The following is a 12,978-nucleotide window of genomic DNA, read 5'->3' on the forward strand; positions in this document are numbered from 1 at the left end:
CCTTAGCTTGCTTGCTTTACTTTTGCAATGCAGAGAAATCAAAGTACAGCAAACAGGCCCTTTCCTCCTTAACCACTCCAGCCTCTTTCACCCTCACAACATTTCCCCCCTCTTTTTTGTGTGTGATCATTTATTTTTTAGCTTGTTGCTGGAATCACAGCTGAACTTCCTATTGGCCCTGGGGGAATGGACAGCAATAATTTTAAATGGTTTGGTAGACACAGCTATGGCACAAGGCCAAGACTAATTTCAAGCCTTGTGGTGCTGTATAAGAGTCAGGGAGGAGAGGGGAGGAAGACTAGAAACCCTAACCCAGAACCAGAATTATCCCTCAACATTAGTGGGAATCAGAAAGGCCTATGTATGTATATCGGTAGGGCAAAAAGATTGACGGATGCACACATTTATGGTTTTATGTTGTTGGAGGGGTGGCAGTGGGGTTAGAAAATAAATACATAGAATAACTAGACTTTGGGATATCGGTTGGGTAGCTCTTTGATGGGACTTGGAATTTGCTGAAATTGTATAAAAGGATTGTTCAAAAGGTTGTACCTTGCCTACTCTGCTTTCAAAAGGCCTTAGTCAATTGAATAAATCTGTTTGAGCCGTCTCTCTCGGTTGTCTGATTTTCCTTTCATTTGAGGATTTCAGTATTCCGCCAAGCAAGAATATGGCTCTCAAAAGCAGAACTTTTTTTTTTCAGCCAGAACTCACTGGAACTCAGTTCCAGCCATAGGTATCAATTCTGTGGGACCCTGGGTGCCCGAGCACCCGAAAGCTCCCCTTTAAAGGTCTGGGCACCCACAAATTTCGATGCCAGAGCCATGCATGATGCATGGTACCCAAAGCCCCGAGCACCCATGGTCACAGGACCAAGCTGCCACTCCTAGTTCTGGTACCTCTCAGGTGGGCACCATTGCCATTCTAAGGAAACAAGGGAGGTGTTCTTGGTGAGTTCTGGCATCTCTTTTTCTAGGAAAATAGCATTGCTCAGAAGGTTATTCAGAAAGGAGTGCAGGCTTCAGGCAGAAAAAAAGTTCCCCATCTCTGCTGGCAAGTCTTGTGACACTCTGACCACAGCTATAACGCAAGCAAAGGAGAATCTGCCTAGGCCAGCCAGACTTGGTGACCTTTCAGGTGTTGCTGGACTCCAGGTCCCATCGTTTCAGACCATTGGGCCTGCTGCCTGGGGCTCCTGGGAGTTGTAGTCCAACAACATTTAGATAGTATTAGGTTGGGGAATCTGGCCTACAGCAAACAGAGTATGCTTTTTAAAAGCAACAAATACAACAAAGAGAATCATTAATTTTGAAAACTACTTAATTATGATGGGCATATTTATATTTCCTTGCAATTTACTGTCAAGAAGGTGACAGTACTTCTTGTACTTGCCAGCTTCACTCCGGTTGCCCTATGTTAAGTATAAATTTCAGTTCCAGCGTAATCATTACAGTTGCCTTCTGTTAGGTATAAATTTAAGCTCTGGTCTCAGGTGCCCATTTCCTTAATTTCAACTGAAATTGTTAACAAAGGAGCACACTAATCCTTTTTGATTCACAGAAAATTGCTAGTTAAAAATGATAACCCCTAAAATCATCCGATTTCATCCTGCTTTTAAGAGTGCCATCAATAAGCGTAAACTGGGAGTTTCCTCTTTTCCTTCAATAAATAATAGATGTATTGTATTGTATTTTATAAAATTTTATTTTATAAAAAAATATCATTAATTAATTTTGAAGTAAAGAATTTATTATTCTGTTGTTGTTGTTGTTAAGCCAGTGTGGTGCAGTGATTAAGCTGTCAGACAGGGATTTAGGAGACCAGGATTCCAATCCTCACTTGGCCATCAAGGTCAATGGGTAAACTTGGGCCAGCCACCTTACAGGGTTGTTCTGGGGATTAACTGAGGAGAGGGGGAGCCATTAACTGAGGAGAGGGATCACTACCTTGAGCTCGTTGCATTAAAGATGGCATATGTGATAAATGAATGAATATTATTCATACATTATCCAAAAAGTATATTTATTTGAGATTTCTTAACTGCACTTTACCATAAGGTCCCAGGCAGGTTGTAACAATATAGTATAGAATTATAAAAAGAGATAAAAGCAGGTAGAGTGGCAAAAACTTCCAGCCAGAACAGAGAAGTGATTCTCCCTCTCAAATCTCCCCTCCACACCAATCCCACCAAAGGCCCAGTCCCTACATGCCAATGCCACCTGAACCTACTATAATATTTTTGTGTGTCTGACTGTCTATCTGACCTGTACCAAAACGTTGCAGTGCAGGGTTCTCCTTTTTCAATGTGAAAGTCAGCCAGCCATGCTCTGTTTCAGGATGTTCCATTCCATTCTGTTGAACCTGGTTTTCTCCTTAGGTTTTTTTTGTCCAACAAGTTGCCAGCACAGTCCTCGTTAAGATGCACATGCACACACACACACACACACACACGGCTGGCACTTAGACAATATCCAAAAAGAGGATCAAAGAGATTTCCATGGATTTGGGCATACGCTTTTGGGTTGCCATATTTTGAAGAGCAAAAAGGAAGACGCATTTGCCTACTTCCAGGTCTACACTGACTGGCAGCAGCTCTCCAGAGTTTCAGGCAGAGACTCTTTACCCAGGCCCACCTGGAGATGCTGAGGATTGAATCTGGGGCCTTCTGCATTCAGAGCAGATGCTCTGCCACTGAGCTACGACCCTAAAACAAGCAGAAGATTGCACGAACAGAGAGAGGTTTCAAGAGATGGACAGGCCCTGGATGAGGCTCTCACTCAGCATTAGGCAGAGGCTGGGCAGTGTAGTGTAGTGTAGCGGGTAGAACACTGGACGTGGAGGGGGGGAAAGGGATGCAGTGGGCAGGGGAGGGGGAGGCCCTTGGCAGGACGAGGGAGTCAGGGGGGCGAATGGAAGAGGGATCCCAGCAGAAGGAGAAGAGAGAGAGAAGGAAAGGAAGAGGGTCTGGAGGAGGAGAGGGGAGTGCTGGGGGGTAGGGACAAGGGAAGCATTGAAATAGCTATGCAATGGGGAGAGGCTGGGGTGGGGGCAAGGGAATGAAGCAACAGAAAAAGGGAGAGCAAGCAAATGGGGAGCGATCAGAAATCGAAGAGGGAGGAAAACTCGTTTGGGGAAGAAATCAGGGAGCGCAGCAGAGATTGGGGTAAAGGAGGGAGGAGGGAGATTAAATCAGTAAGTCCCACTTGGGGAGAAGAAGGGTCTCCCAGAGCCAAAGATAGCATCATTTTCTGGAGGACGCCCCCAAAAGGGAAGAGAAAGGGGATTGTGTGGTGTGTGGGGAGGGATCATTGGATGGAAAAAGAGAGAGGGAGAGGGGGGATGTGGAGGAGGTACACTGGGGGAGGAAGGGGAGGGAGTCTGAGAGAGAGAGAGGCACTATCGATTTTGTCCTGGGGGGCTTCAATCAAGAAGCGCTGATGCAGTCAGGTGCTGAGAGGTGACTGCCTGTCTCTCGGTCTCCCTTCCTCCTGCTTTTTCCCTCTCCCTCACTCGCACGTATGCATACAAACACACAGGTTGGCACGCCTGGGAACAGGATGGGCAGGCCCAGGAGGAGGCGGAGGCTCTCACTATGTGTCGATAGTGTGAGGGGAGTCCAGGCTCTGCCGCCACCCCGTCTTCTCCCACGCAGAGAAAGAGGGTGAGGAAGAGCAGAAGCGGCTCCAGCTAAGCCCAGTCTGAGGCAAGGCTGCGCGGCTGCTCCGCTCAGTCTCTTCCTGCCATTCTCTCTCTCCCCCCCACCTCTTTCCCCGCCTTTTTTCGCTCCCACGATGTTGCCGCCGCCGGCCAAAGTCAGAAGAAGAAGGAGCTCAACTCCAGCCACGATGGGGCGACGAAATCTCAGACAAAGAGTAGTTCCTGCTGGCGCTCGCGGACCAAGGGGCGGGGCTTGCGCACAGCCAAACAAAAAACCCTGGACATTTTGTCACATTTTAAATTTCCACCAGGGCACAAATTTTAAGCCTGAAAAAGAGCGTGTGTCCAGGGAAAACCCGGACATATGGCAACCCTAGATAAATGCAAATTTAGAAATAACGGCTATTCTTGAAATGGAACTGCAATACCTTTCCCCAGATAAGGACGGCTATAGGAGTATAGGGTCTTTGGCTCCCCAACAAAATATTTGAAGGGGCTGACCCCCTCAAGTTGATGGATTTATTATGTGAGGCAGGGCTTACCTGCACTCCCCCAATATTTGATTCAATAAAATATTGAATTCAATATATTCAATTCAAAATATTTGATTCAATAAAATATTGAATAAGATCCTGGGAGCTGTAGTTTGTCAAGCATGATAATTGCTGATAGTTGTTAGGACAGGTCTATTCCCTTTACAGAGCTACAGTTCCTGGAGAGGTTTGACAAGCAACTCCTCTTCCCAGGGAACTCTGGCAATCATACAGGAGTTCTCAGGTGACCTGTATGCCTGCTCAGTATAGGGGCTCACAGTTGATTGGTAACGTCAAAACTCCTCCCTTCTGATCTCCTTTCTTGGGGTTCTTTATGTTAGTAAAATCATTTATATAATGTAGACTGAGACCAGAGAGAAAAGAAATCCACAGCTAATCAGATGTAGCCTCAGCAAACATCATGCCACTCTGCCTGGTTGCTAAGCAACACCTCCCCCATGGTTATATGACTTGCTGATAATATAATTAACCCTTACGTTACAAACTTAATGATCTTGTGTACCTGCACTTCCAACACTTTATCTTTAAACTGGACTGTGACTGGTAAGTTCTTTGCATAGGCTGCCCACTGTAAAATAGGGCACAGAACTTCCATACCCTGAAAAGAGAGCCTACTTAAGACTCTTACCTTGGGCTGCATGCCCAGAAGTGATGCTACTTTGGCAGATATCAGAAGGCTCAATGGATGCTCAGATACCTTGTAGAAAATCGGGAGCAGCTCTGCAAACTTCTATATTTATACAAATATAATTGGAAGCAGGATTTGGAGTTACATGTCTAAATAACCAAAGGCTTTAAGCAATGAATAATTTCTTAATGTGTGTGTGTGTTTGTGTGTAAAATCAGCTGTAGGCCCCTGTAGAAATTGAGACACATTAGGCAGTAAACAAATGTTAATGTCCTGGATTGAATCTGCTTTGGAAGGAGGTAATGAACTTGATGTACTCAAGGCAGCCTAAGAAGTGGACATGGGATCCATCAAATGGACCTTCAAAGGATGGAGGATAGAGAGGGGAAAGGAAGGCGAGTGTGTCTAAAAACTAGCTCACCATACAAAGACTACATTTACATTTGTTGCTCTGCCCACTTTTGATCCATGTGGCCCCAGGAAATTTATCCAAATGGGAATGTAGCCCTTGGACTGTAAAAAGTTCCCCACTCCTATCCTGATATAAATGATTTGCCATCCGTACTATATATGATTCTAGCATTTGCATTCATCATAATATTTCATAATATCTGCAGTATATGTTGAAAGGAGGAATAAAAGATCTACTGAAATGTCCTAACTTTACATACCTTTTGTGTGTGTGTGTGTGTGTGTGTGTGTGTGCACGCACGTGCACATGCTTATGTAATTTCTGTGAGGCAGTTGAGCTGACTCCAGTGAAACATTTAATGTTGTAAACAGATCCTTGTAGGTCTGGACCAGGGGGGAATTCAAACTAAGCCTGAACCAAAAACTGGTGTGAATAATCTGTGGTTTTTTTCCTGAACCAGAATATAATTAGAACCATTAAATACAACCCAGGTGGTTAAGAAAGCCCATCAGAGACTCCATCTCCTCAGAGTATTGCAGAAGAATGATGTCAATCAACATCTGATGATCTCCTTCTACTGGGTCAACAATAGAAAGTGTCCTTTCATACTGCATCACGGTGTGGCATGCTGGTTTGACATCATCTGATAGGAAGTGCCTACAGAGGGTGTTGAATACAGCACAAGATATTATGGGCTGTCCCATGAATCCACTGGATGAAATAGCAGAAGATCGTTGCCTCAGGAGAGTGAGGAAAATTCTCAGGGATGATTCACACCCTGGCCGGCACTTTCTTAATCTGCCGTCAGGCAGAAGATATAGAAGCATGATTAGTCGCACCAACAGGGTAAAGAACAGCTTCTATCCATGGGCTGTTAGGCTGCTGAATGAACAACTGACTTTCAGGTTTGGTGTGTGTGCATCAGTAAACGAGGGGAATTAAGAATAAGAGAGCTGAGGGAGGGTGCTCATGTAATCTCACAAGTTGTACAAGTGACAATAAAGTATTTCAATTTCAATTTCAATTGTTGATACCAAACCAGCACAGAACCTGGTTCACATTAATGGGTCAGTTTAAAAACATCAACACTGACGCATTGGTGCGCTTAGCTGGAACAACTGGACATTATAAGGGCCCTGCCATGGGCAAAGCCCCCCTGGACCCACAAATATTATTGAAAAGCATTGGAAATACTCTATTATCTGAGGTTCTACCCCCATCCCCAACCAAAGCCTACCCCTGCTGCAATGCCCTCTTTCCCAAGAAAAGCTCAACAACTTTGATTTCTGAGTTTTGGCATGTCAAAGGGTTCTGAGTGCCCTCTACAGGCCAGCCTATCCCAAATTACCCTGGGGAAGGTTGAGAGAAGGGGTAGAGCAGCCAGCATCCCTTCTGCTTCCCTGGCAACTGGTTGCTCCAGATCACTGTCTGGAACATAAGAACACCAGGAGAACCCTGGTGGATCAGCCCAAAGACCCATCTAGTTCAGCATCCTGTTCTCATAGTGGTCATCTGGACACCTGCACTCTCCCCATTCACAGAAACTGATATGCAGAAGCATAATGCCTCCAGACATAGAAGGAGAACATAACCATTATGACTAGTAGCCACTGACAGCTTCTAAATTGGTGGCCATTTTTTTTAAATTTTTTTTATTTTAGAGTGAATGCCATAGTTGGCTTTAAACCTGGAAGGCTTTTTGATTCAATCAGTGGAGGATAAGGCTACCCATGGCTACCAGCCATTATGGCTATGTTCTCCCCATACTGTCAGAGGCAGTATGACCCTGATACCACACATTTTTGTATGTCCCCCCCCCCAAAAAAAAATACTTGCATTTTGATGTACAATTTCCTCTAACATATGCTTTTCAATACCTATTACTTGGCTGGAGAACTGCATTGCAAAATCTGGAAAACTGAATTTCAAAGGAAGGCTGTGTTCTGGTTCATGTAATGGTTCAATAACTGTGAATTAGGTAGGTTTGCCATTAAATGCAGCTGAATAATTATTTCTTCAACGAAGAAGAAATAATTATTCAGTTGCATTTAATGGCAAACCTACCTAATTCATTAAATGTCATTCATTGGAGTTTTTAAAAGCAGAGGTTTGGTGGCCACCTGTCATGGATGCTTTTAACTGAGATTCCTGCATTTCAGCGGGTTGGAGTAGATAACCCTCAGGGTGCCTTCCAACTCTACAAACTCCATATCTAAATCTTATATACACTTTTGTTTTGTTGTGTTTATGAAATTCTCCATCACTTTTGAACACTGAATCTGTTTCATTGTATATCCATTGTTTTTATGTATATATTGAAAACCACCTAGGGAACTTGGGCCACATTCACACAATACATTAAAAATACTATGATACCTCTTTAAACAGGCATGGCTGTTGGGATACTGCCAGGGAGACAAAGTCCATCTTAGCCCCCAAGCCGGCTGCCGGACGATCCATCGACCTCCAGTGGTCACGCAGTATCAGCAATTAGCGACACCAGCTCCAGAAATAGATTGCCACATTCCTGGGCTGATGCACACTCTGTCAGCAGAATTCACACAGCAGAAGTTGCACTCAGGAGGGTATCATTTAGAATGTTTATTCAGCGTTGGTCAGAACAAAGAACAAACAGGACTGACTGCTAGCGTGTTCTGGCGCAGAGAGAGAAAACGAAAGCAATAGCAAACATAAACATCCTGTAAAAAGAAAAGCGCAGACTCTGTGACTCACAAGCCTGCTCTCTCTTAAGGTGGAACGGAAATATCCTAACATCCTCCCCCTTTCCGTGTAACCTGTAGTACCTGGGTGTGATGGCCTGGGATTCCGATTCAGAGGATGAACCAGAGGAATCCCAGCCTGCACAGGAGTCCCCGCCTCCAGGGCCGGCTGAACTGGGGCAAGGCCTAGATGCTGAAGAGCCTGCACCTGTGGCAGAGCACCAGGAGCTGGCCCCAGGTGAAACCTTTCTGGCCCCAGAGGGGCTTGAGGACTCAGTGGCGTCAGGTGAGCCTCCTCCAGGGCCCAGTAACCCTTTGGCCTCTCCTGATCTGCAGAGGCTTAGGGCAGAGAGGCGAAGGGAACTGGTTGCTCCCAGGAGGAGTGCTCGCCTTAAGGCCAGAGGAGGCGGGGCTCCTGGGGGCCGGGACCGCCCCCGGCCTTAGAAGAGGATAAAAGCCTAGTCAGCCCAGTCCCAGGTTGTGGGAGCAACGTCGTTGTTGGCTTCGGACCTTCCTGTGTTCCTGACCCCTGCTCGGCCTCCTGTTCCTGACCATCCGGTACTCCTGTTCCCTGCCCGGCCTCCTGTTCCTGACCATCCGGTGCTCCTGTTCCCTGCTCGGCCTCCTGTTCCTGATCATCCGGTGTTCCTGTTCCCTGCTCGGTCTCCCGTTCCAGCGTTCCTGTTCCCTGCCCGGCTCTCCGCCTCAGACCTCGCCCCTCTTCGTGTGGACTCTGCTTATGCCCACGGTACCTTACCCCCGGGACCAGCACAGTTTGCTCCCGCCACACCCGCACTCCCCCTTCGTTGGGGTGTGTTCGGGAAGAGCCAGAGGCCATGGCTGACCAGGCTGCTGCGCTGGTGGCTTTGGCCCAGGAGAACCAGGCCTTGACTCACACCGTGCAGCAGCTCAGCGACGCGGTTATGGCACTTCAGCAGCGCTTGGAAGCCCTACCGGCTCCTGGGGCCGACGCCCCAGCTCCAGGCAAGTACCCAGTGGCCTTGACAGAGAAATTTGATGGGACCCAGGCCAGTTTTCCCATGTTCCTCGCCCAGGCCAAGTTGTACATTCAGGGGCGAGCCCGGAACTTCCCTGACGACCGCACCAAGGTGCACTTTTTAATCAGTTTGTTAAAGGACCAGGCGGCCAAGTGGGCTTTGCCACTGCTCCGGCAAGACTCTCCTTTGCTAACGGACTATGTGGGGTTTTGTAACCACTTAGAGACTGTGTTTGGTAACCCTCTGAAGGAGAGCCAAGCCAATCGGGCGATTCGTCGGTTGAGACAGGACAAGTCCACAGCCGCCGCCTACGCCACAGAATTTCGGCTGTTGGCACAAGACTTGTCTTGGAATGACTCTGCACTACGGGACCAGTATCTTGAGGGACTGTCGGACGAGATACTGGACCAGTTGGCCATGATGGATCGTCCCACCACACTGGATGCCCTCATTCAGCGGAGCCTGCGGATAGACAATTGGTTGGAGGACCGTCGCCAGGCCCGGGACCGCCAGCACTCCCGGCTCCTCGTGCCAGTCCTTCCCAGCAGGTCCACGCCCACAGCCGAGTTGCCAGTCGAGCCAACGCAGCTCGGGGCTGCCCGACCTCGCCTCTCCCCCTCGGAGAAGTCATGGCGTCGGGAGGGGAACCTGTGTCTTTACTGCGGTGGGGGTGGACATTACGCCCGTTCCTGTCCCGAGAAGCTACCAGTCGCAGGGAGACCGCCAACCTCGGTAGCCGGAGGCCCTAGCAACATGGGGTCCCAAACCATGCAAGAAGGGCCCTCACCAGTGGAATTGCAACATTTCATGGTACCGGTGCGTCTCTACCCTCCAGGTGGGCCCTGGATTCTTACCCACGCTTTGGTAGATTCGGGGGCAACCCGCTCCTATATGGACGCTGCTTTTGCTGCCCATCATCAGGTGCCACTTCGGAACAAACCAGAACCGGTCCAGGTGGAAGCAATTGACGGACGGCTTCTGCGTTCAGGTGCCATTACTCAGGAGACCCAGCCCCTGGTCCTGTGTCTCCAGCAGCACCAGGAGTTGCGAACTTTGGACATTGCCTCTATGCCCCGGTTCCCCCTAGTGCTCGGGATGGACTGGCTGGAAGCTCACAACGTTCAGATTGCCTGGGTCAAACGGACTGCACTTCCCAGACCCATGTTCCCATGCTCCATCCGAGACGCTGGCGGCCGCGCCCACGGAGGAGGCAGCACCCACGCTCCCAGCCGTGTACCAGGACTACCAGGACATGTTCGAGGAACGGGGGGCAGACCAGCTGCCGCCGCATCGGCCTTTTGACTGCGGCATAGACCTCCAACCCGGAGCGCCTTTACCAGTGAGTCGCTTATATTCTCTAACAGAGCCAGAGCACGAGGCTTTGCAGGACCTCTTGTGCAAGAACCTGGAGCGTGGTTTCATTAGGCCTTCCACCTTGCCTACCACGGCACCAGTGCTCTTTGTTAAGAAGAAATGTGGGGAACTCCGCCCTTGCCATGATTACCGAGCCCTGAACAAAATTACCATCCCAGACCGGTACCCCTTGCCCCTTATCTCGGAGTTGCTGGAGCGGGTGCAAGGGGCACAGGTGTTCACCAAGCTGGACCTCCGGGGAGCCTACAACTTGATTCGGATCCGAGCCGGGGATGAGTGGAAGACAGCGTTTGGGACCCGGTACGGGCAGTTCGAATACTTGGTTATGCCTTGCGGTTTGTGCAACGCGCCTGCTGTGTTCCAACGCTACATCAACCACGTGTTCCAGGACTTGTTAGACAAGTACGTGGTGGTGTACTTGGATGACATACTGGTTTACTCCCGTGACCCGGCTCGCCATGAGGGACATGTCCGGACCGTGCTGCAGCGCTTGCGTGAGCACCGTTTGTACACAAAGCTCAGCAAGTGCGAGTTCCATCAGTGGACTGTGGACTTCCTTGGTCACCGGCTCTCTCCAGATGGGGTGCAGATGGACCCTGGGAAGGTGGCAGCGGTTCGAGAATGGGCTGCACCCTGGAACCGCAAGGACCTACAGCGTTTCCTGGGGTTCTCCAACTACTACCGGACCTTCATTGCAGATTATGCTCATCGCACCACCCCGTTGACCAGGCTACTGCGCCCAAAGACGCCGTTTTCCTGGGACAAGGAGGCAGAGGAGGCGTTTCAGGGGTTGAAGGCCTGTTTCCAGAGGGCGCCAATCTTACAACACCCTGACCCATCTCGACCCTTTGTGGTGGAGACCGACACCTCCAGTACGGCTCTCGGTGCCATCCTGTCTCAACAGAATGGACCTGAAGCGCCACTCTTACCCTGTGCCTTCTATTCCCGCCAGCTCCTACCAGCGGAGCGTAACTATACTGTGTGGGAGTGGGAACTACTGGCCATCAAGGTGGCCTTTGAGGTCTGGCGCCACCATCTTGAGGGGGCATGACATCCGGTGGAGGTGAGAACCGACCACCGGAACCTGGAGTACCTCCAGACCACCCGCAATCTGAACCAAAGGCAGATCCGGTGGGCGTTGTTCTTTTCCCGGTTCCAGTTCCGGATCCGCTACATCCCGAGTTCCCAAAACCTGAAGGCGGATGCCCTGTCCCGGAAACCCGAAGACAAACGCAGACACGGTACAGCAAGCAGCACCTACCACGATCCTGCCACCGGTGGCTTTCCTGGCCACCCAGGAGGTGGAACCACTGCAGGCTCGGGTGCTGCAACAGCAGTGGGTCGATGCTTGGGCCTAGGAACGACTCCGGGAACTGGCCAAAGGGTCATGCCCTCAGTATCCAGGGCTGGTCTTGCATCAGGGCTTTCTGCTGCACCACGGTCGCCTATACATCCCGCCTGGGCCACTGCGGGCTGAGGTTCTCCGGATGACCCATGATGCCCCAGCCGCAGGACACTTTGGACGGTATCGGACCACCCATCTGGTAAGCCGTGAGTTTTGGTGGCCCCGCCTGAAGGCTGACGTGGCTCGCTACGTCGCTGGTTGTGATGTCTGCCGGCGGGCCAAGGGCCCATCCGGGCGACCCCCCGGCCTTCTTCAGCCGTTGCCAGTTCCACCACGTCCTTGGCATACGGTTTCTCTGGACTTTGTAGTGGACTTACCCCCGTCTCGTGGCTATATCTGCCTCCTAGGTGGAGGTGAGAACCGACCACCGGAACCTGGAGTACCTCCAGACCACCCGCAAGCTGAACCAAAGACAGATCCGGTGGGCGTTGTTCTTTTCCCGGTTCCAGTTCCGGATCCGCTATATCCCTAGCTCTCAGAACCAGAAAGCGGATGCCCTGTCCCGGAAACCTGAAGACAACGCAGACACGGTACAGCAAGTAGTACCCACCACGATCCTACCTCCAGCTGCATTCCTGGCCACCCAGGAGGCGGAGCCACTGCAGGCTCGGGTGCGGGAACAGCAGCGGGTCGACGCTTGGGCCCAGGAACGACTCCGGGAGCTGGCTGAAGGGTCCTGCCCTCGGTATCCGGGGCTGGTCCTGCATCAGGGCCTTCTGCTGCACCACGGTCGTCTGTATATCCCGCCAGGGCCACTGCGGCTGGAGGTTCTCCGGATGGCTCATGATGCCCCAGCAGCGGGGCATTTTGGACGGTATCGGACCACCCATCTGGTAAGTCGTGAGTTTTGGTGGCCCCGCCTGAAGACTGACGTGGCTCGCTACGTTGCTGGTTGTGATGTCTGCCGGCGCGCCAAGGGCCCTACCGGGTGACCCCCCCCGGCCTACTTCAGCCATTGCCAGTTCCACCACGCCCTTGGCACACGGTTTCGTTGGACTTTGTAGTGGACTTACCCCCGTCTCGTGGCTGTACCTGCCTTCTAGTTTTCTCCGACCATTTCACCAAGATGGTGCACTGTGCCCCCTGCCCATCTGTACCCACAGCCAAGGAAACCGCTCAGCTGTACCTTCAGCATGTCTTCCGCCTGCATGGCCTACCTGAGCGCGTGGTGTCCGACCGGGGCGTTCAGTTCACTTCCCGGTTCTGGCGAGCATTACACCAGACTCTTGG

This window comes from Podarcis gaigeae, assembly GCF_964106915.1.
Source record: "Podarcis gaigeae genome assembly, chromosome: Z".
In the NCBI taxonomy this organism is placed as follows: Eukaryota; Metazoa; Chordata; class Lepidosauria; order Squamata; family Lacertidae; genus Podarcis; species Podarcis gaigeae.